Source organism: Protopterus annectens, chromosome 4.part0 (genome assembly GCF_019279795.1).
Source record: "Protopterus annectens isolate FY-2018-M chromosome 4.part0, PAN1.0, whole genome shotgun sequence".
Lineage (NCBI taxonomy): Eukaryota > Metazoa > Chordata > Ceratodontiformes > Protopteridae > Protopterus > Protopterus annectens.
The window spans coordinates 185312122-185333612 of NC_056733.1; the positions used below are offsets into that span (position 1 = coordinate 185312122).

At 37.2% G+C, this 21491-nt stretch overlaps 1 protein-coding gene across 1 annotated transcript in view; it reads left to right on the plus strand.

Annotated features, from left to right (window-relative positions):
- The window catches only part of TMEM235 (transmembrane protein 235), a 1860278-nt gene that overhangs the window by 1127219 nt on the left and 711568 nt on the right, over positions 1-21491 (plus strand). The gene's annotated exons all lie outside the window — the stretch shown is intronic.

Here is a 21491-nt window from a genome sequence, read left to right on the forward strand (position 1 = left end):
ATGCCCAGAGAAGTGGACAGTAGGCTCAGTGGGGGTAAAGCATAAAAAATTGAACAGGAAAATGATTGATCTTAAAAGCAACTGACAATATTTTACTCTTACAACAAACCTGTTACAAAATTCAAGTTTTCACTCCCATTCTGAAAATGGCTGTTCATTTGCTTTTGTTTATCTTTTAACAAAACAATCTTGTTGTGGTTGAAAAAGGGTCATTATTCTGCAGTCCTCTAACTTGTAAAATAATGTAAAGAATAAAGGCACAGGGTGTGTACCTAACAACCTGAAGAAAATATGTGGATGGCATTAGCTAGAATAATACCTTTTCTGCTTACCAAAAGTGAAGACAAAAGACTAGTTGGGTAAGGGCGAAAGCAGTGCGTATGGGTCTCCAAGAGGAAGATGAATAACTGAATGTTAGTTGGTCCCAATGCCCTTCCTATGCATACACAGCTGGTGACACTCCTTTAAACACTATTTATTTATTTTTATTTATTTAACATTTGTTAACCGGGCTGGTCCAGCTGGATATATTTCCATTTTCAGTGGAGGCCTGGGGAGAAAAGCTCCAATTTCAACAACCACCACCACAGCAAAAAAGGTTTAAAATTGAATACACATTAGTCTAATAGATACAACATATATCAACAGCTCATTTTACAGCATGTAAGTCTAGGGCAGTCCATAGACATTATTAGAGGTATCTTTAAAACCTAGGTAAAATAGTTACACAGACAGTAACTTTCCTATGGTTAATTTACTAAACATATTATCAGAAAAATAGTTAGGGAAGAAAAGGAGTAGGTATAAAGCAAAAGGCAGGAAATACTACCAACAGGGTACATTCTTAGCTAAGTAGAAAGGATAATAATTGTTGTCAAGTAGAAGAGATTATTTGAGTTGCCTCTAAAGTAGAGGGATAGACAGGAAAGAGAAGAGTAGAATTGCAAAAAATGACAAGAGATATTTAGAGATTCAGTCTGGGAAATAGCAAGGGCATAGCCAGTGATTTTTAAGATATTTCTTAAGATTTTGCTTAAAGAGAGAAAGGGATGGAAGTGCAGTAAGGTCAGAGGGCGAGAGGTTCCAATGTTTTCCAACAGTATTTGAGAAAAGTGAGTCACCAGCTAAGTTGTTAGACTTGGTGGTCCTAGCTAGAAGTTTATTGGAGGAGCGTAAGGAATCAAAGTTCCTGTAGAGTAATATAAGGTTGTTTAGTACTGGAGTATTGTTAGGTTGATAGAAGATTTTATGAGTGATGGTAAGTTGGGAAAGTAACAGAAGGTTTTTTAGTTCTAGCCAGTCTAGTTGACGAAGGTTAAGACAATGGTGAGTTCTATATGGGTTTCCAGTGGCAAATCTAGCAATACTATTATAGAAGTTGGATAGTTTGATAAGATTACTTTTTTTAGATTAGTGTAAATGGGGGCTGCATACAATAGAGTTGAAATTAAATGGGAGTGTGTAATAGTCATTTTGGCAGCTGGAGTCAGGAAAGGTTTTATCCTATATAGGGAGCCCAGTTTTTTATTAACAGATTTAATAGTGTTATTAATGTGAATGTCAAAGGTGAGGTTATTATCAATTGTAATACCTAATAGTTTGGTGGAAGTGTCTGGGGATATAAGGGTACCATTGATAGATTGAATGGAGAAACCTATGGGGGGGGGACTTGCTGTTTATTGTAAACAGTAGTAACTTGGTCTTTTTAGTGTTCAGAAGAAGGCACCATTTAGAGAACCATGTCTCTATGGTCTTAAAAGCTGTCTGGGTTAGAGATTGCAGTTCAGAAATAGAGTTGGCAGAGCATATAATAGTGGAATCATCAGCATATTGTATACAGGTTGTTTGAGGAATGGCTATTTGAAGGTCATTGATGAATAATGAGAAAAGGAGAGGACCAAGAATGGAACCTTGAGGGACTCCCAGGGAAATAGGAAGGTGTGAAGATAGTTGATTGTCCCAAAGAACTGCTTGCTGTCTATTACTAAGGTAGGACTTAAACCAGAGAATTGCTTTGGTGTCTAGAGGGATGGATGATAGAGTGTTTATGAGTAATTGATGGTTAACCATATCAAAGGCTTTAGATAGGTCGAGAAAGAGTGCTGATGAGAGACTGCTATTATTACGGTTATTATTAATGGTGTTTGTAAAGGATAGGAGAGCTGAGGTGGTACTATGATAAGGCCTAAAACCATGCTGACAGTTTGCTAGTATGTTATGTTTTAGTAAGTGGTTCAGTAGCTGTTGGTGAATGCATTTTTCCATAATCTTAGCTATTGGAGAGAGGAGGGCTATAGGCCTGTAGTTTGAATAGTCAATAGCATTACCTCCTTTATGTAAGGGAATAATATGAGAGATTTTCCAGATTGGGAATGGTTCCTTCAGTTATGGTAGGTTTATCAGGAAGGATATAGGATAGGCGATAACTTTGGCAGCTTGCTGAAGGTATTCAGATGGTAAGTTATCGGCTGAGGGGGTGCAAGGCTTGAGTTTGTGGATAAGTTTATGGATGTAGGAGGTGGGGATGGGTTGTATTTGGAATGTTGGCTGAGTATTAGGTAAGGAGTTAGGGGGATCAGAGTTGTCTGTAGATAATTGGCTAGCGTTTGTATGGTGTTTCTGAAGAAAGTGTTAAAGGCATTGGCAGTTTGATGAGAGGTATTATTTTCAGACCCTAGAGGTGAAGGAGTGCTAGAGTGGCCTGGGTGAAGAAGGTTGTTCACACTTGCCCAGAATTTTTGTGGATTTTTGTGGTGATTTTGCTGCAGCTTGCTATAGTAGTTTTTTTATCAGAGAGAATAGCTTTTTTGTAGCATTTCTCAGCTGTCTAAAGGTTTGTTGATCTGGGGTATTTCTGGTTGCTCTCCACTTAGCCCAGGACTTATTTCTAAGTAAATTTTTTTGTCTGGTATCTTTTGAGAGCCAAGGGACAGGTTTGGATTTTGTTCTAATGGATCGTTTAGATGCGTGACTGTCAAGGATAGTTAAGAATTTATTACTGAAATATATAGCAGCTTCTTCAAGAGGTAGGGTTTTTAGAGGGTTCCAGTCACAGGCACTAAGTTCCATTTGAAATAGTACAGGCTGGAAATTTTTCTTGGATCGAAAGGTCCTATAGTTGGGAGTATTGTTAATGTCATTCCTTTGTCTAATGATATAAGTGAGCATGTGGTCACTTACATCATCAGGAAAAGTTCCTACTTTATAAGTTTGTGCTTGTTTATTGATCAGTATCCAATCTAGTATAGTTTCTTTATTATTAGGTTTGTTGATTCTAGTGGTGGTGGAGATAGTTTGATTAAAGCCATGCAGGTTGATATGAGAGGAAGGCTTGTCTGTATTTATAGTATTCCAGTCAGTGTTAACATCTCCAAGAATAATAGTTTCTTGTGGGAAAGTTGTAGATAACCAACATAGGGTATCTTCTATTGTAGAAATATTATTGCCTGGAGGTAGATAGATGCAGTTTATATATAGTGCTTTGGTGGGATTGAGTTGAAATTTGGTGATTAAGAGTTCAATTTTACTATTTTCAGGTGGATTATAAGGTATAGAGGAGATGTTTAATTCATTTCTAAACAGTAAGGCTACTCCACCTCCTTTGCATTTTACTCTATCAAGTCTTAGTATATTGTATCCTGGGGGGATTATTTCATTATCTTTAGTTGTAGGCTTTAACCAGGTTTCTGTAAGGCAGAGGATATCAAAGGAGTGAACGTCTAGAAGGGCATTGAGATGAGCAAATTTGTTGTTAATACTGCGGATATTAAGATGACCTATTAGTAAGTAGTTAGAGGGGCTGGACTTGGTAGTTAGGGTGTTGGGAGGGGTACTAAGAATAGGTGAAGTAGAGAGATTGGTAGGGCCTGGGTTAGGGTGGATGCCACCATCTTGTAAGGAGGGTGAGCTTAGTGCTAAAAGAGGGTGAGAAGTAAGGACAGAAATAATTTTTTATTTTCTTATTGTGGGCTGGTATAATTTTAAGTGTGTAAGGCGATGATATTTCGGTATCAGGTAGCTAGAAGTAGAGGAGATATTTATTAGGGGATGGGTAAAGGCAGTGTTGTATAGTGATGTTTGTTTAGGAGAGTAGTTGAAGAAGTAGCAGTTTGCATTTTCAAAAGAGGTAAGGAGATAGGTAGTGGTCAGGATAGGAATAAGAGTGGCTGAGAGTATTACCAAGGATAAGATCGTTTTAGTTATTGTAGACATATTACTTAGTAGATGCCACTGAGTCTGGTAGGTAAGGATAGGATATAGTAGTATCAGATAAGAAGTGAGGATCGGGTAGTTGAGAAGAGAATAGGCTACAAGTAAAGGAGTTTTATTTAAGTTTATATAGATAAGTTATGGAAGTCATGAAAAGAAATTAGATGGGTAGAGAGTTGTAAAAAGATAAGCTAGGGAAGAGGAGATGAAAAGCTTGTATAATGACAGAAGTTGTATGGGAGGTAACAAGTTAAGGAGGTGTGGGAAATTAAGAGAAAATATTAAAGGTAGAGAGACTGATGAGAGTAGTATATGTAGGATTGTAAGAGGGAGAGTGTTGGAAAAGCTGTAAAATATGGGTGTGGCTTAAGGTAGATTAATTAGAGTGTGGGATAGGTTGGATAGGAGAGAGGGTGTGGTATGGGAAGTATAAGGGTAGGACCATTTGGGGTGGGTGGGAATTGGGGGTAGGGAAGGGGAGCAGAGTGAGCCCTTAGGGCGAACGGAGCAGGCAGCACCAAGAGGTGCTGAGAGGCAATCAGTTATAAAGTGAGACTATACTTTACAAAACTTAGCAGGTAAATAGGATATCTTAGAGAGACTAATTCCTATAAAAAGCTGGTGTAGTCCCTTTAGTCTTGAGTTTTATGGGAGAAGAAAAAATAAGAAGCAAACTTTAGATAAGGTAAGGTTTTAGCTGTTCTGTCTTTCTGCCTAATTGACTACCAGGTTAAAGTCTACAATTTCATTTCAGGGGGTTAGCTATGTGGTTACTTAAACTTGGATAGCTAAAAGTAGGTTCATACAGCAACTCTAGTAAAGTATATTATACTGGTAAGATACTGGGATTACAGGTTGTGTACTTTACTGCCATCTAGTGGTCCAATAAAGGAAGTACACCTAGTCTCAAAACAAGTTTGTAAAGGGAAAAAGGGGGAAAAGAGGGATTAGAAGGCCTCAGGGAGGGTCCACGGGTGTGCTATCCCAAAAACAGGAATATGATAAACAGTAAAATATGTTAGAGTTACATTTAAAATCAGCAGATTATCACCTACACAAATGAGATAGTAGGAAACACTTCAAGGTATTCCAGGGTGGGTTCTACCGATAGGGTATTCTTTCCATTTGGAGGTTCCTTATAAGTATTAGGTAGCTGTTGGGTGACAGCCTGATAGATTAGCAATAGAAAGGACACATGTAATAGATATCTTACCAAATGGGTCTAGCACATTGCTAACAGTGTCTAACAGATTACTGAACCAGAGAAAGCCCAGTACAGGTATGAAATACTCACATTTCAGTATTAAAACAGAGATGGACATGTTCTCAGCTCAAATCTTACTAAAAGTGAGTTAAACTCTTACAAAAATTACTCACCATTTAAAGCAATTGGCAATGATGGCATACCAGACTATTTTTTTTTTTAACTTTGCCCTTAATGGACTGAGATAAGGCATTTTACAATTTGCCCTGATTTTGCTTCTTAGGTCTGATTAGCCTTCTGCTTAGATGGCTTCCTACTGCTGAACCTTTGAACTACAAATTAACTCTAAATTTTATATTCTGGTTTGGTCCCCTAGGTCATGTCAGCCATCTCAGTTTTTCATGCACATCAGGGTGCATTTGAAAAGTTAAGAAGCATAACACACAATAGTTTCTGAACCTCAGTTTCCTTAGATGTGACAATGGTAGTTGGAGAATCCTCTGCTAGTACTCAGACTGGATGTGAAGCTACATTATCCACTTTGCTGAGATTACAATGCTGATGTTCCACGGCTTCTTACCACCAGCCCTTAAGCATTTTTCACTGGTTCTGAGGCACTTATAAAGAGGAATAATCTTATAGCAGTCAGAATTCACTTTTTATTATGGTATTAAGCATTGCTATCCACTTTATTTTCTATTTCTGTGGTTCATTGAGTTGGTAAAAACAATAGAAACTTAAAGAAAGGGTACATGAGAATCAGTCAAAAATTCATAGAAAGATTAATATCTAATTGTATAAACACATTAATAAGATGGTAAATGATTATAACATTAAATTTTGATGATATACAGAATATTTAAAGATATCAGAAGAGGTGTTATTATATTGCTTACATAACTTGCTGAATACAGATGGATTGACTTTTTTAGAGCAGATGTATATGTAAGTATTAAAACAATGGATAGTATTAAACCTACACTTAAATGTAAACATAACAAGTTATATGTATGTATGTATATACGTATGTATGTATGGGTCTACTTTGTTTCACTGAATCTCATTTCACTGAATTTCATTTCACCTCGACCACATCACTGAAAACACAAATTACTGAAAACTCATGTCACTGAATCTCATTTCACTGAACCGAAATTAGTACATATGACACTGTGTACAGTATTGTAGGCAAGTAAAAGGCATATACCCTTTTCAACACTGTAGTGCGATCATGGAGTTAGTATATATAGCTAGTGGGGGTCATAGCCCCTTACAATGGGGGGTGTGGGAGCGTTGCCCCCTACCTTGTTTGTTTTATATTATATTTTACCAAAAACTTCAAAACAATACATTTTAAACAACAGACATGCATAGTTGCAACACCAATGACTAACTCTCTCCAGAAGACAATATGTACTCAAACTAATAACTCCAGGATCGCACTACAGTGGGGAAAAGGGCATAAACCTTTTACATGCCTTACAGTACTCTACACAGTGCCATATATACTAACTACAGTTCAATGAAATGAGATTCAGTGAAATGAGTTTTAGTAATATGAGCTTTTAGCGAAGTGGTCACAGTAAAATGAAATTCAGTGAAATGAGATTCAACAAAACAAAGTAGACCTGTATATATATATATATATATATATATATATATATATATATATATATATATGTGTGTGTGTGTGTGTGTGTGTGTGTGGGTTTTATATATATATATATATATATATATATAGATAGATAGCTATATATATATATATATATATATATATATATATATAGCTATATATCAATATATATGCATATATGTGTGTGTGTGTGTGTGTGTGTGTGTATGTATGTGTGTGTGTATATATGTGTATATATATATATATATATATATATATATATATATATATATATATATATATATATATATAGGTTCATAGGTTTATACTAGGCTATCTGCCCTAAGGCATTTATAAGCCTAGCCCAAATTTTTATGGCTTACGCCACCCCTTATATGAAAAAATACTGTGCCCGTTAGTTTGTTGTGCCTCTGTCCAGCAGTGACACAGAGATGATTCCCGGGATAAACCTACGATCTCCCATCCACAGGTAAAAACATATATATATGTTGGCATGTACCTCACAAGACATCTGCAACAGCTAGAAAGGCCGCAGAAATACCTCACTAAAAGAATCACAGGCCTAAAGCAGATGCCCTATGCTGGCGGTCTTAAAAAAACTCCAGCTATACTCTGTGGCATATCGTCTACTCAGAGGTGATCTCTGCTTAACATACAAGGCCATGTAAAACCCTGAGCTGTTGGACATGCTCCACTTAAAGAAATCCCAATCCTTCAGAGCCACATGTCCAGGAATCTAAACCTTGTCATCATGATGAACAAAACATGCTGGAGAGATAGATTCCTGACCCAGAGACACCCCATACTCTGGAATTGACTGCCCATACATGTCAAGCAGAGCACCTCCTTGGCCCTCTTCAAAAGGAACCTTGACAATTGGATGGGAGATAGGAAATTCACCCTAGGGATCACATCAGTCACCCTGCTAGACAGGGGTCCAGGGGAGTAAATATTGTGGGAAGAAATATCCAGGGAATTGTTATGGCTAGGCTTGTATAGGCCCTAGGGCTGATAGACTAGTACCAACCTATGAATCTATATACACACACACACACACACACACACACACACACACACACACACACACACACACACACACATATACACACATAGGGGTGATCTGTGTCTAACCTATAAGGCAATCTCAGACCCTACCCTACTAGAGATGCTCCATATCCATAAGTCTAACTCCTCACGCACTACCTGATCAAAAGGCCTGAACCTAATATGTGACATTAACAAAACCTGCTTGAGAGACATGTTTGTCTCCCAGAGGCTGCCCCGTCTCTGGAATAGACTTCCCATACAAGTTAAACTGAGCACCTTGCTGACCCTCTTCAAGCGCAACATTGATGAGTGGATGGGAAACCAGAAGTTCCACCAGTGTCCCTCACTGACAGGGGCAACAGGTGCTGACTGAGGTTTCTTTTTGGGGATAAACTCTTAGGCAGGCTTTTAAGGGGCCCAGGGCCATTAACCTAGTAACTTCATATGATCCTATGACATTACAAGAGAGGAGGAATGCATTCTGCCTATCCCCTACCTTCCTCATACCTCTGTCCTCCTACTTGTATCAACCCCAGTTCTGGCTGAATGTCCTCATCATCACTTTCCAGTATAGTTAAATAAGTTTATGTTATTGTGGGTCTATATTAGAACATCGAAGTTTCAAAACTTCGAATGTTCTAATATTGAACCCTATTTAGCAAAAGCTGAAAACATCGAACATACAGAACAGTGAATTTTTTCCTAGGGAAAAAATTTGCTGTTCCAAAACACATACACACAACACAAGCACACCAGACAAACAGCAATCCACACACATACACCTAAAATCTTGCACCTAACCCTACACTAAACTATACACACACCACTAACTATCCACTTACCTTAACCCAAACCCTAACCCTAAGGTCTGTCACTATCGCATACTCACCTCACCCACACCCTAACCCTAACTTACCTACCCCTCCCTAACCCTCATGTCCACACAATCGCACACTTACCTGACCTGCGCCCTAACTCACCTAACCCACCCTAACCCTCACGTCCACACAATCACACTCATACCTAACCCAGGCCCTAACCCTAACTCACCTAACCTGCCCTAACATTCACGTCCACACAATCGCACACATACCTAACCCACACCCTAACTCAATCGCACACTTACCTGGACCCGACCTGTAACTTTCCACCACAGCGCTGAAAATACCGAAGCAACAGAAATGGACAACCAAATTCTTTCTCTAGGAAAAAAATAGATTTTCTGTTGCTTCGATATTTTCAGCTTTCACTGAATAGGGTTCAATATTAGAACATTCAAAATTTAGAAACTTCGATGTTCTAATATAGACCCCTTCATTTCTACCCCTCAGATAAATCAACCATCATAGATGAATCAATCTCTTCTGTACTACTACATTTCTCTAGCAGTCTTTCCCCAGTCCCTCACATTTATTCTGCCCCCTTTAAGTATCTCCATCTTGTTGCATACTATGAAGGATAATGGTAAAGTGTAATGTCCAGTTGTCAGGTATTATATATACCTTGTTATTTCTACATACAAGTCTCCCTCATTTCATTGTGTGGCACACAACATCAAGTCATCAAATTCTGTAGATACCATGATATTTCTTTATACCTGTCTACCTCATTTCATTGTATGGCACAAACTATGCCCAGTCTTCAAGTGCTATATATTTATATAGATAGGATGGCGAACATTATTACAACCATCATGGCAAGGCACATAAAAAATTAAAACCTACTACGAGTTCTTAAAACCAAAAATTTAATGAATGAATAACTAAAGACTGGTTTTAAGAACTCAAGAGTTCGTAGTATGTTTTAATTTTTTATGTGCCTTGCCATGCTGGTTGTGGTAACATTCACTGTCCTGTGGTTTTATGGTTTACTTTATCCATCTTTAGTAGCCGTGTTTTTATTCTTTGTATACAATATATTTATATACATACACACACACACACATATATATATATATATATATATATATATATATATATATATATATATATATATGGGTTCATGTCTACAGATCGACAACTTACTATATCGACATCCACTTCGCCGACATCTGAAATAATCGACACCGCAACTTACGGACATGTAACAGGTAAGAGATTTAAATTTCGCTAATCATGCCTACCACACATGCATAACACTGCCATACTTACTAAAACATGGTAGGCATGATTAGCGAAATTTAATTCTCTTACCTGTTACATGTCCGTGAGTTGCGGTGTCGATTATTTCAGATGCCGGCGAAGTGAAATCAGAATAATTGTACAGATTGTAATAGCAGAGTAGAGTCAAGAGTTATATACAATGCCTTCATTAATTTGTCTGAGATTTTGTGGACTTGCATTTTTTTTTGACAAAAGATGTTTCCTCTACTTTCATTGGGAGCTTAATAGCTTCTCCATTGATAAAGAGGTATTTTGTTTTTAAAATTACTTCTTATAGATTTAATATCTAAGAAAATCTGTATCCAGCTTAAATTAATGTTATTTAAATCTGCTTCTGATTAAACCAAACTGCTTCATTTGCTGTGCTGTGTGCCCAGAAATCACCACGCTTTTGACAAGTCATATCTGCAGCTTTCTATGATGATGCTTACAAATGATTCTTAAAACATGACCTTGGTCTAAGATTTCTGTAACTACTGTTATAAAAGTTTTTTTTGTGTGTTTTGTATTTTATTCTAATTGATTTTAAGGTCACAGATCTGAGAAGCTGCCACTGGACAGCAATAGTTACTGGGCTGCATTCACTTGCTTACCATGGTATAAATGTTAGAGGTGAGCATAGAACTTGGTTTTGAAGTTCCCATCAGCTAGTGTGCATGCTTCAATCTGTATGCCATTAGCAGACAGGGTGATGATAATTGGTTATTTAGAAAACATTTTTTGTTGTAGTAATTTATTACATACAATATGTTTGGAACAGCTCACACTGAATTTAACAGCAAAGCCAGCTATCTGCCAAAACCTTTGCCAGAGAAGAATAACTCTGAGATAGATTCTAGCCCAAAATGCCCTCCTTTTTCATTGTATGCCAGCATGCAGAAAAACAAAATAGTCAAAGGAATTAGCAGCCTGTATGCATTTCTTGTCTGAAATTTTAACTGCAAACTTTTAAGGCATGTCTATACTGCATTAACAGTGACGTGCTATGGAATATATTTTGCATGGGACTCTTGGCAAAGTTAATTTACACATTAATATTTTTCAACAGTGATGATATTGTCTTAGTAAGTGGTAGACATTTTGTTTTTGATGAAAACTTTTCATTTCTGTTCTGAACGTTGAGCGCAAGTTCTGCTTAAACCACAGCTTATTTCATTTCTCTCCCTACCTTCCATAAGAATTAATTTATGTTGGTCCCAAATACTCTTGAATTCTGTCACTCTTGTTGACTTTAGTACTACAAGATATTTGTTTGAATTATCCATTGTGCTTCCTGTGAGACAATTGTTTTATACCTCCTCTAAGATGTCTTCTAGCTTTAAATTGTGTCTCCGACTCCAGTATCCTTTTTTGAAGGATGGAATCCATGCAGATTTCCTGCCTTCCCTTGGAGGATTTGAAGGTTTCTGTTTTGTCCTCCTTGCCTCCTTTCTTCAAGAGTGTGCATACATTAAGTAACAATAATTTCTCTGTTGATGGCTTCTTATGTCAACAGTGGACCATTTTTGTTATCATCCTTTGAAGAATCGCTATCTTATACTGTGCTCCCACAAAGGTTAGGTCACCTAAACTGATCACTGCACTACAGGTGGGATCTTAGGATCTTCCATTTAAGGAAAACTAGCATTTATTTTCTGCTTGACAATGCCTGTTCGTATACATTTTATTGAATTGTTCTAGCACCACTTTATGCTGCTCTCTCATGTTGTCTCTTATCTTTAACTTACAGATACAACCACCCTGGATCACTTCTCATTTCTTCTTGCTACTATCCCAACACACATGTGAACACACACACACACACACACACACACACACACACACACACACACACACACACACACACACACACACACACACACACAAGCATTATATACTCCTTTCCATGTTACTTCTTCCCAGGTGCTTTATTTTGTATTCCTTTTGCATTGAAGTTTAGCTACTGTATTTTTGGCGATGTCACCAGTTTTTTCAAGTTTACTCACTTCTTTCATATAACTGCTTTTGTAGCAAACAGTCTGAATAAGAATGGAAAACTATTTCACAGAGGAAAAACTCAAAACATGACAGCAAGAAAGCAGTAGCAAAATATTTTAAATTAAATGATAAAAATTAATTTAGAGCAGGCTTTGTAACATGTCATGCTGCAGAGGAAATATAAGCACCCCCCCCCAGAAACTGAAGCAAACATCTAGAGTTATTTAACATTAATTGTGCAGGAAATAAAATAATTCATAAAGTTAGTGTTAGTAAAGTTTAATTAATTAAATGTTTGATTATTTAAACGTTTAATATGTAGCAAATTACTCATTTGTGCTTTTACATTGACATTTACATTTTACATTTAATGAGTATTTGTAGCTAATGTATCCACAGAGTTTATCAAATGTTCTTGCTCGGTTCCATACTTAACAGCAATTCACACCACAGTATGTTTTATAAAAAGTGCACTCATTTTACACAACTTCATAGCACACACAGCATCTCATTCTATTAACTACTTGATGCAGTAGTGCTGACTTGCTTGTTTGTGTTGGTGTATAAGCATGCGTTTGTGGTGTATGAGTACGAGTATAGTTATGTGTGTGAATGTGGCCGTGCATTTCCTGGGGTTCAAAAAGGCTGTGAGCGTGGTCATGGCCAGCCCTCCTCTGTTTAATGTGTGTGTGTGTGTGTGTGTCTGATGACCCTAAATGCTCATTAAGGATGAATACATGGAGGCAGGAGTGCCAGAACAACATCTCATTAAATATCCTTCTCACAGCAGCACAGACTTGGGGAAGGGCAGGTAGTAGCGCAGTGCAGTCACAGGGAAGTGCAAGCACCGGTAGTGTGCGATAGGTATGTTTGTGCCTCACTGATGATCTGCACAACAGCACCAAGACAGAGAAGTTATGTGGCAGTTTTAAAGAGCTGCATAGCAGGGTATGGCATGCATGCTAAAGGTTGGAAATGGGGAAAATATGAAAATATTAAAAAGGGAAAAGCCAGCTGAGGGTAGAACGTAAGGTAAACAATTAGGAAATGAGCAGGATAAAAAGCTAGAAAACTTTTTGTTTTTTGTGTGTGTGTGTGTGTGTGTGTGTGTGTGTGTGTGTGTATACATATATATATATATATATATATATATATATATATATATATATGGAATCACTACAGAATACCGAAATTCCACAATCCTGAGGGCCAGAATCTCGAGATTGTGTAATCTCGAAATAAAAAAAAAGTAAAACATAAAGCAAACTATTCTAGCCAAGGCCCCCTGCACCATCCATGTGGGGGCTGCGTCCCCACTCCCCCTGCAACTTAAATATACCAACTCCAAGATCGCACTACAGTTGAGTAAACTGCAAAGTTCCCATTCCGCACTGTATGGCAATCCTCATTCACTACGTTTGAGATTCCGTAATCTCGAGATTCGGGCCTCAGGATTCAGAATTTTGGTATTCCATAGTGATCCCATATATATATATATATATAGATATATATATATATATATATATATATATATATATATATATATATGTATGTATATTTATATATGAAGAGAAAGTAAGTTAGGAAGTAAGAGGAAAGTAACAGAGTTAAGGCAGGTAGCAGGAGCAGACGAACAAACATGGAAGATAGACAACACTGACAGGAATAGTGCTGATGCAGTTATTTATTTATTTATTGACTTTGTTTACTGGGAAAGTCCACTGGGCCTAAAAGGGCCCATTTTCAGTGGAGGCCCGGGGAGAAAAGCTCCAACCTAAGCATAGCTACAGAAAAATTATAAACATTAATTGGTACAGAAATAGAAACAGTGTTACAGATAGTAAATACAGTAACATATACAGAATATATACATAAAAGCAGGAATCTATTTTATTTGATTACAGTAATATATACAGAAAATATACATTAAAGCAGAATTCAATTAATTCAATCAGAGAGGTATAAACAGAGATATATTAATCAGTATTATTGTACCAGTATCAACAAGTGAAGATAAAAATAAAAAATAAATATGAAGAAATATCATCAGTCACTAGTAGTAAAAGACATAGGGGTTTAATAATCATATAAGGAGAGTGAAGAGGTTAGGTTATATAGAGCAGGAACACAGCCAGTAAGATTAGAGATGATTTTTCAGTATTTGTTTGAAGGTGGTGGTGCTGGAAGGAATAGAAGAGTTGACCAGCAGGTAAGGTGGGCTTATTTACTTTTAGTAGTAGATGATTTTCAAATCTTAGATGCATGCTGGGATGGTATTTGGCAAGGAGAGTTGAGAGACCTGGACAGTCTGTGGGTCTGTAGATTATTTTGTGCACTGAGCTGGAGAAGACAATGGAGAAGGAGGTGTCAGAGATGCAGAAGCAAAGACAATGGAAGTGGAGAGGACTGGACAACAAACATAGGTAACCATTGATACAAAAGCAGGGGAACACTGGGATGGGGGATAGGATGAAGTGCATAGCTATGCTCCCTGCCAGCCGCATCCCAGTAGGAGCTTTTTCTAAACCTTGAGCTCCTTCAACTCTGGGATATGGTTCTGAGATTAATGCCATTGTGAGGCAGAGGATGTTCTGTAGTCAGTCAGTTTTGGTATCCAACTACCTATCAATAACCCCCCCCCCCATTTCCTCCAGCTGCTGCTGGGTATCATACTTGTTACCTCCACTCTCACTGCTTTCAGCGGGTGATATTGCAGTACCTTCCACAGCAGGGTTGATGGCAGTGTGGCCACTACAGGTACTGTTGGGGGTGCGGAGGTCACAGTGGCAGTTGGGGATGCACACAGTTGTGGTGTTGGTAGCAGTGGTGCAGTAGACACTGATGGTGGGGTGACAAGCTTGCAGCTATTACATCACTAGCCCAGGTCTGAAGAAGTTTAACATTAATTAAACGAGACACCAGTATTTAATAAAAAAATAGTTTTAGTAAGCATCTGTTTGCCTTGCCGTTCATGGTATTTTATCTAGTTTGTTATACAATTCCAGATGGTTAGACCTGTGACTTAGAAGTAGTGGTTTCTGCATTTTTTGTTTGTGTGGGTAGGATTTTGTGGTAGCAATCTGAAATTGTATACTCTTTCTCTTACTGTAAATTTGCCAACCAAATAAGGGAATGAATTTTGGTTAAATATTTTAAATAACAATAATCTTAGAAGAAGTGTAACTCTTATTTTCAAATGAAGCCATTTGGCTTTATTGAGAACTGAGGAGAACGGAGCACTGATGTTCTACCCTTAAAGCAAGAGAGCAAAATGAGTAGCTTTTGTTGGAAGTTGTTTGTAAGGAGATTTGGCTCTTTGTTGGAGCATAGACAATCAATGCAGTGCTGCACTTTAACTGGGTCATTAAGATCCCCTTACCTATGGTCTCTTTGACTGCAGGAGAGTTTCAATGCCCAGAAAAAAACAGTTCATATTTTGGATCTAGTTTTATTAATGCATTGCTGGAAATTGAAGTTTTGACATAAAGGTAAGACAATACAGAACAAGAGCTAGGGTGGGAAGAAGTGCATAAGATGTCAAGGGGTATGATTGAGAGACAGCTAATTAGGAGGAAATAAATGCTGATAGTTCATTAGAAGTTGGGCTGAAGTGTATCAGTTAAATGTAAAGAAAGCTTTTTTCTTGTTTTTTTTTTTTTTGTTCCTTGTAGAAGGGGACCTGGCTTGCCAGCATGCTTTTAAGATGGATTTTTTTTTCTTTTTAACTCTCTTAGAACACGGAACCACAGCAGGTGCTAGAGGAGACAGTTATGGCTCTGAGTCAAGGTATTTGAAGTAGGGGTAGTTTTGAGTAAGTTGTGATGGCAATCTAGAAAATTAGAGTGGCCTACTCCAAAGTAAAACAGCATAGCTTTTTGGCAGGTTCCAAGTAAAATAACTTATGTTTAGTTGGTTTAAGAATTAATTATGTTGTGGTTAGGTAATTAGCAACATGCAGGATTTCTTGCTGCATTTGTGCTTTAACAATTTGGTGGAATAGACTAGCCCTGTATATGACCATATTTCTGCTTACAATGTCATGGTAAAACTGGATTTTTAGACATCAGATTGGTGGTGTACATGGAGAAATGTGGTGGTCATAGAAGTGAAACTTGGGGAACTCCTTTGAGTAGGGGTAGAGTGATGGAGATGGTTGTGTCTATTTTTACTGAGAATGTAAAATTTACATGGATATCATTCAACTATTTTCTGGCTTTGTTAATAATTTCATAACCAATATAGTCTTGCAGGAGTAGTTGATGGTCTACCAAGTCAAAGACTTTAGTGAGATTAGTAAAGATTGCAACTGATAGGTGACCTTTGGCCAAATGCCTATTAGTGTGTCATCTGTCAATATCTGTATTGTAACCATTGTGCTGTGTTTGGTACAGAATTAATGCTGCTTTCATGGGGAACAGTCATTTTGCTGAGATATACTCAGAAAGATGATTGTAAATTAATTTTTCTAGCACTTTTCCAAGTGTTGGAAGCACGGTTATGGGTGTAAATTCAGAGGTGGCATTCATCTTGCTTGTCGCAGATATGGTCTTAATTTTTGTTTCTAACCTTTGAATTTACAGTACAGTACTTTTCAACATTTTTCCATTATCTCACATGTCCCCTCCAACTTTTCTAGGTTTCTGAACAGTCTGAACTGCAAAACTCGAGCCCAGTTTCTGCTCAGAAATCCAACAGCAGATTCAAACAGAACAAGATGACTGAAAATGAGGCTCTATGCAGTGAACCCAATTCTCTGACTAATGCATGTCAACTTACAGATGAAAATTTACCCATGCACAGTGTCTTCACATTTCCCTGGGAGCCATTTCCAATACCTTCTCCTGCCAAATTCCTTAAACAACCCTTGATCGACCTTTCATAGTAATTGTTAATCTACCCTATTCTTGCAGCAGGCTGTTCAGCTATTTATTGGGCTGGCTTAGCACCCTTTCATAGAGTCTTCTTACATTAATGGTGATATATTGCTTTTATTATAAGAGCATGCTTAACTCAGCCACAAAACTTATCAGTTCTTCTGATATTTAACCCCCCCCCCCCCCCCCCAAGACTGGTGCGTTGAAAAGACATTCAGGCAAACACTGTGCGAGCCTGTACTACTTACTGATATTTTTTTTTGCAGCAAGTCGAGCACTTGAAATCAGGCTCTTCCTGCAGCAACAGACTGCTGGAGGTAAAGACAACAACCTAGTGAAGAAGGCAATGAGAGTAGTAAGCAAACCAACGGTGTTTAATCCAGAAGCAAACACTCACAAGGTACTGAAACGTACACACAAACTGCAAACCAACAATAAAAATAAAGCGCTTTTCATCCTGCTCACTAGCAGGACTTCTTCAGATAAAAAATGTCATAAAAACTTCATAATTAAATACTAAATAAAAAATAAAAAAGTGGGCGTTGTAAGCCATGCAAGTTACATTCAATTAACTTAAAGAAACATTGCTCACTGTGGTAAACAAGTTGTGATTTAAAATGCAAAATGCATGTTACATATATTTGCAACAAGTTTCTGCCTCTTCTAGCAAGATATGTAATCAATAATTAAAGAAATAAAAGGCTTCATTGTTAACAACAGTGCTAACAAAACTAAAATTAATTAAAGTCTGAAACAAACACTGAAGTTTGTTGAAGTCTGAAACAAACAGTTGCCACATTACTATTACACCAATTAAACACCTAAACACCAACAAGTAGACATGTCAAGGGTCTAGAAAAACAAGTAGTACAAAGACAAAGTGAAAAAGACTAAGAAAAAACAATAAAGTAATAATAGATAATACTATTGCAGGCCTGATAACATAGGTTTAAATGTTACACTTTCTTTTCTCTAAAAGGTAACAAGGGTATTGTTTATAAACACTAACACTAAACTGATTACATATCAACCTTATGCCACTAACAGAACCCTACATTCCACTAACAAACACCACATAAAAATCAATATAACCAAAGATCAAACAAGAAATTCCCTCTTCTCAAATTATATAGGAACAATCTGGAATACACTACTAGAAAACATTACAACTATTACATCGTTAGCCCAGTTTAAATCAATTCAAAAAAACACCTGTTAAATGGTTGTGTCCTTGCTCTGTTCCTGAATAATCTTTCCCTCTGACAATGCTACTACCTTTGCTTCACTTACTGACTAAACCATTTCCGTCTGTCGATTTTATTACCTATTCCTCTTTGCATACTAACATTACACAGGACTATACCATTGTAGAGCTGATGACACATTGACTAGACATTCCAATTCCTTTGTAAACTATATTGAGAAACTGTAATGTCATATTGGTCTCTCTCTTTATTTACACAGAAAAGTATAATGCTATAATGTCTCTCTACTCATGTTTAATATTTTGTTTCTTATTGATTTGATTTCATATTGATTTGGTAAAACTCATTGTATATTATCTACACTTAGCCTTTTTCTATAGCTGAGTGTCCAAACTGTTTTTAGCTAGTTTTCTAACTTATTTGTCTTGTGTATACTACTGATATATTGTATTTCTGTATGTTCAATGTGGAGCTTTTCTCTCCGGGCCTCTGCTGAAAATGGACATCCGGGTGACAAATGTAAAATAAAATAAATAAAAAAAATATTTTAATATTTTGTGAATTTTGGCAGAAGAAAATGTAGGACACATATTTTGAGTGTATAAATATTGTATTATGAACACAGTTTGATAAACCATGGCTGCAAGTTGTCAAAGTTTTTGGGGGTTGACATCAGGGGGTTTGCAAATGGTGTCTTCTGCTTCTTTTACAGTGATTGTTTTAAAATTCAGTAAGGGAGGCTATTCTTGAGGGCTTGGGATAAGAGCGGATAATGTGATAGCATGGATAGTGTGGAGCTGATTAAATTCAATGAGAAACTCTTTGGTGTTATTGGTAATTTTCTAGTCATGTGATTATTGGTGGCAGTGCGCCTGTTGTTTTTCTGTATACTTCTTAGTTGGTTTGCTTGTGTCTTGAATTTTCTTGGCTGATTGAATAGTGCTCTTGATGATGTTGTAGGTAGCTAGCAGAATGTCTCTATATGTTTCCTTTCTGCAGGCTTGAAAAAGTGGATGAATCTTTCTTTAGACTCTTTTGGCTTGATTTCTTCCCATAAGATCCCATCTTCATCTCCAAGTTTATAATAGTGCTTTTATTTCTTTTGTTAACCAATTGTTTTACTATGCTCTAAGGAGGTATGTTACTTGTGTGAAGAGATTATTTTGTATTGCAAGTAGTGTTATTGTATTGGCTGCTGTTATTAGGTCTTGTAGAGCAAGACTTGCTGTCCAGTCTGCCTGGTTCAGGATGATGTGTAGATTTTGAAAGGCTGGAGATGGTTTGGGTCAAAAAGAGATTTTATTTGGACTTTGTTTTATTACAGTGTTATATATTTAGAAGATTATTGGTTAGTTGTCACTTGGAGGTGAGAGTTGTATTGTAGATTTGGTATTGTATGTTTGTTGTCACAAAAAGTTATGAATCATTTTCTTGAGACAGTTAAGATTAAAGTCACTCATAATTATTATGTTTTTATTTTTAGGAATGGATTCTGTTTTATTATTAGGGATGGATTGAATTGTTCAGAAGTTTTATTTTTGGTTAGGATAACAGAGGTGGAGGTGGTAGGTAGACAACCATTATACAGAGATGTGGCTGTCTAAGTTGCTGGAATTTTACTACAACCCAGGGTAAATTGAAATTGGCTGTGGATGTGGACAGGAAATAAGGAACTACTTGTACAAAGGTCTTGTATAGTATCTTTGTGCCGCGTCTTTTCTTGTTTTTGTTCCTGGTCTGCTGTTAAAGACATAATTGTAGTCCAGGAGATAAGGATGGAGTGCAGGGATATAGTGAATGACCCAGGATTCGGAGATTGCTAAGATACCTATAGAGTGGGCAAGCAGTCTGTTTGTTCTATTTTATTTTTACTACTGCTACCTGCATTAATAAGCAGGCAGCATTTTATATGTGTGTGGTTTCTGGACTAGGATTGTTTGTGCATTACTATGTAGTAGTAGAAATGCTATTATGGGAGAGAGATGAAATGTAAATCTTGGTCACTTGTGGGTTTGTCGTGGTTTCATTTTGTAGCCTAACTGGTGGTGGTTTAGATTTTATATGGGTATGATAAGGATGGAAACATGTTGGAGGAACTGCTTGGAATGGCAAGTCTGGATGGGAGGTAGGTGGTACTGAATAGATTGTTGTGTGGAAATGAAAATACTGTGGATTTATATTGTGGAAATCAGGGATAATGTTGTTTGAGGTGGAGAGTCTTACAGAAATACAATGGATGAGTATTAATAGTAGTCTGATACATTTTGTATATTACTGCTGTTTGAGAATCTGTTGGGATCTATGGATTCATTTATTCCCCTACCTTTCCTGATTTGTTTAACTTTACCTGATGTGGTGTGATTGGTGGTGTGGATGATAGAATTGGAATGGCTTAGTTTTGTTTATGTTTTGTAGGATAGTTTTAGGCTTGTTAGTTTTATGTTGAATGCCAGGGTTTGTTAAGAAATCACATGGTCATAAAATTAGCTTTGTTTCTTAGGTGTTTTGCTGTGAGCTGCATTAATATGTTTTTTGGAATATATAGAAAAGGATTAACTTAGCTCTGTAGATATGCATGGGATGATTACACTGAGGTAAAGTGGTAGGTTGGTAGGACTTAGAGCAGAGAAATGTCATCATTTCCTTTAATCTGAGTAGCAGGTTTTTATTGACATTGGATAGTATATTAAGTGAGGGAGAAAGGGAGGAGCTGGTAAAGGTTAAAGGTAAAAACATGGCTGGAGCTAAGGGACTGGGGTGGTAGGGAGACAAAAAGGGCCTTAAATGCAAGCATTCATTTTAGAGTATCATCTGTAAACACGGCATAGTAGCAGACAGAATGTGTAGCTAGTGTAAATGAGTGTCGAAAGGAAGTAAACCAAGGTATGTATTAACTAATGCTGTATGGTACAGTTCATACTGGCAGACTAAAAAACTTGTGAGAAACAGGACTCCTCTACTTTGTGGACATGTTAGGCAGAGTGAGATGCCTAATGGAGAGATGTACATGTTGTAGGTGCATGCTGTGGGTGCAAGCTGTCACTAGCAGCAAGTGCATATGCCTGGATCAGAAAAAAAAAGGAAACTGAATAGTTCAGAAAAGGATCCATAGATGCATTTTCACACTATAATGAGATTTTTGTAGGCAAATGCCGACTCAACCAATCTTCCTAAAGTTTT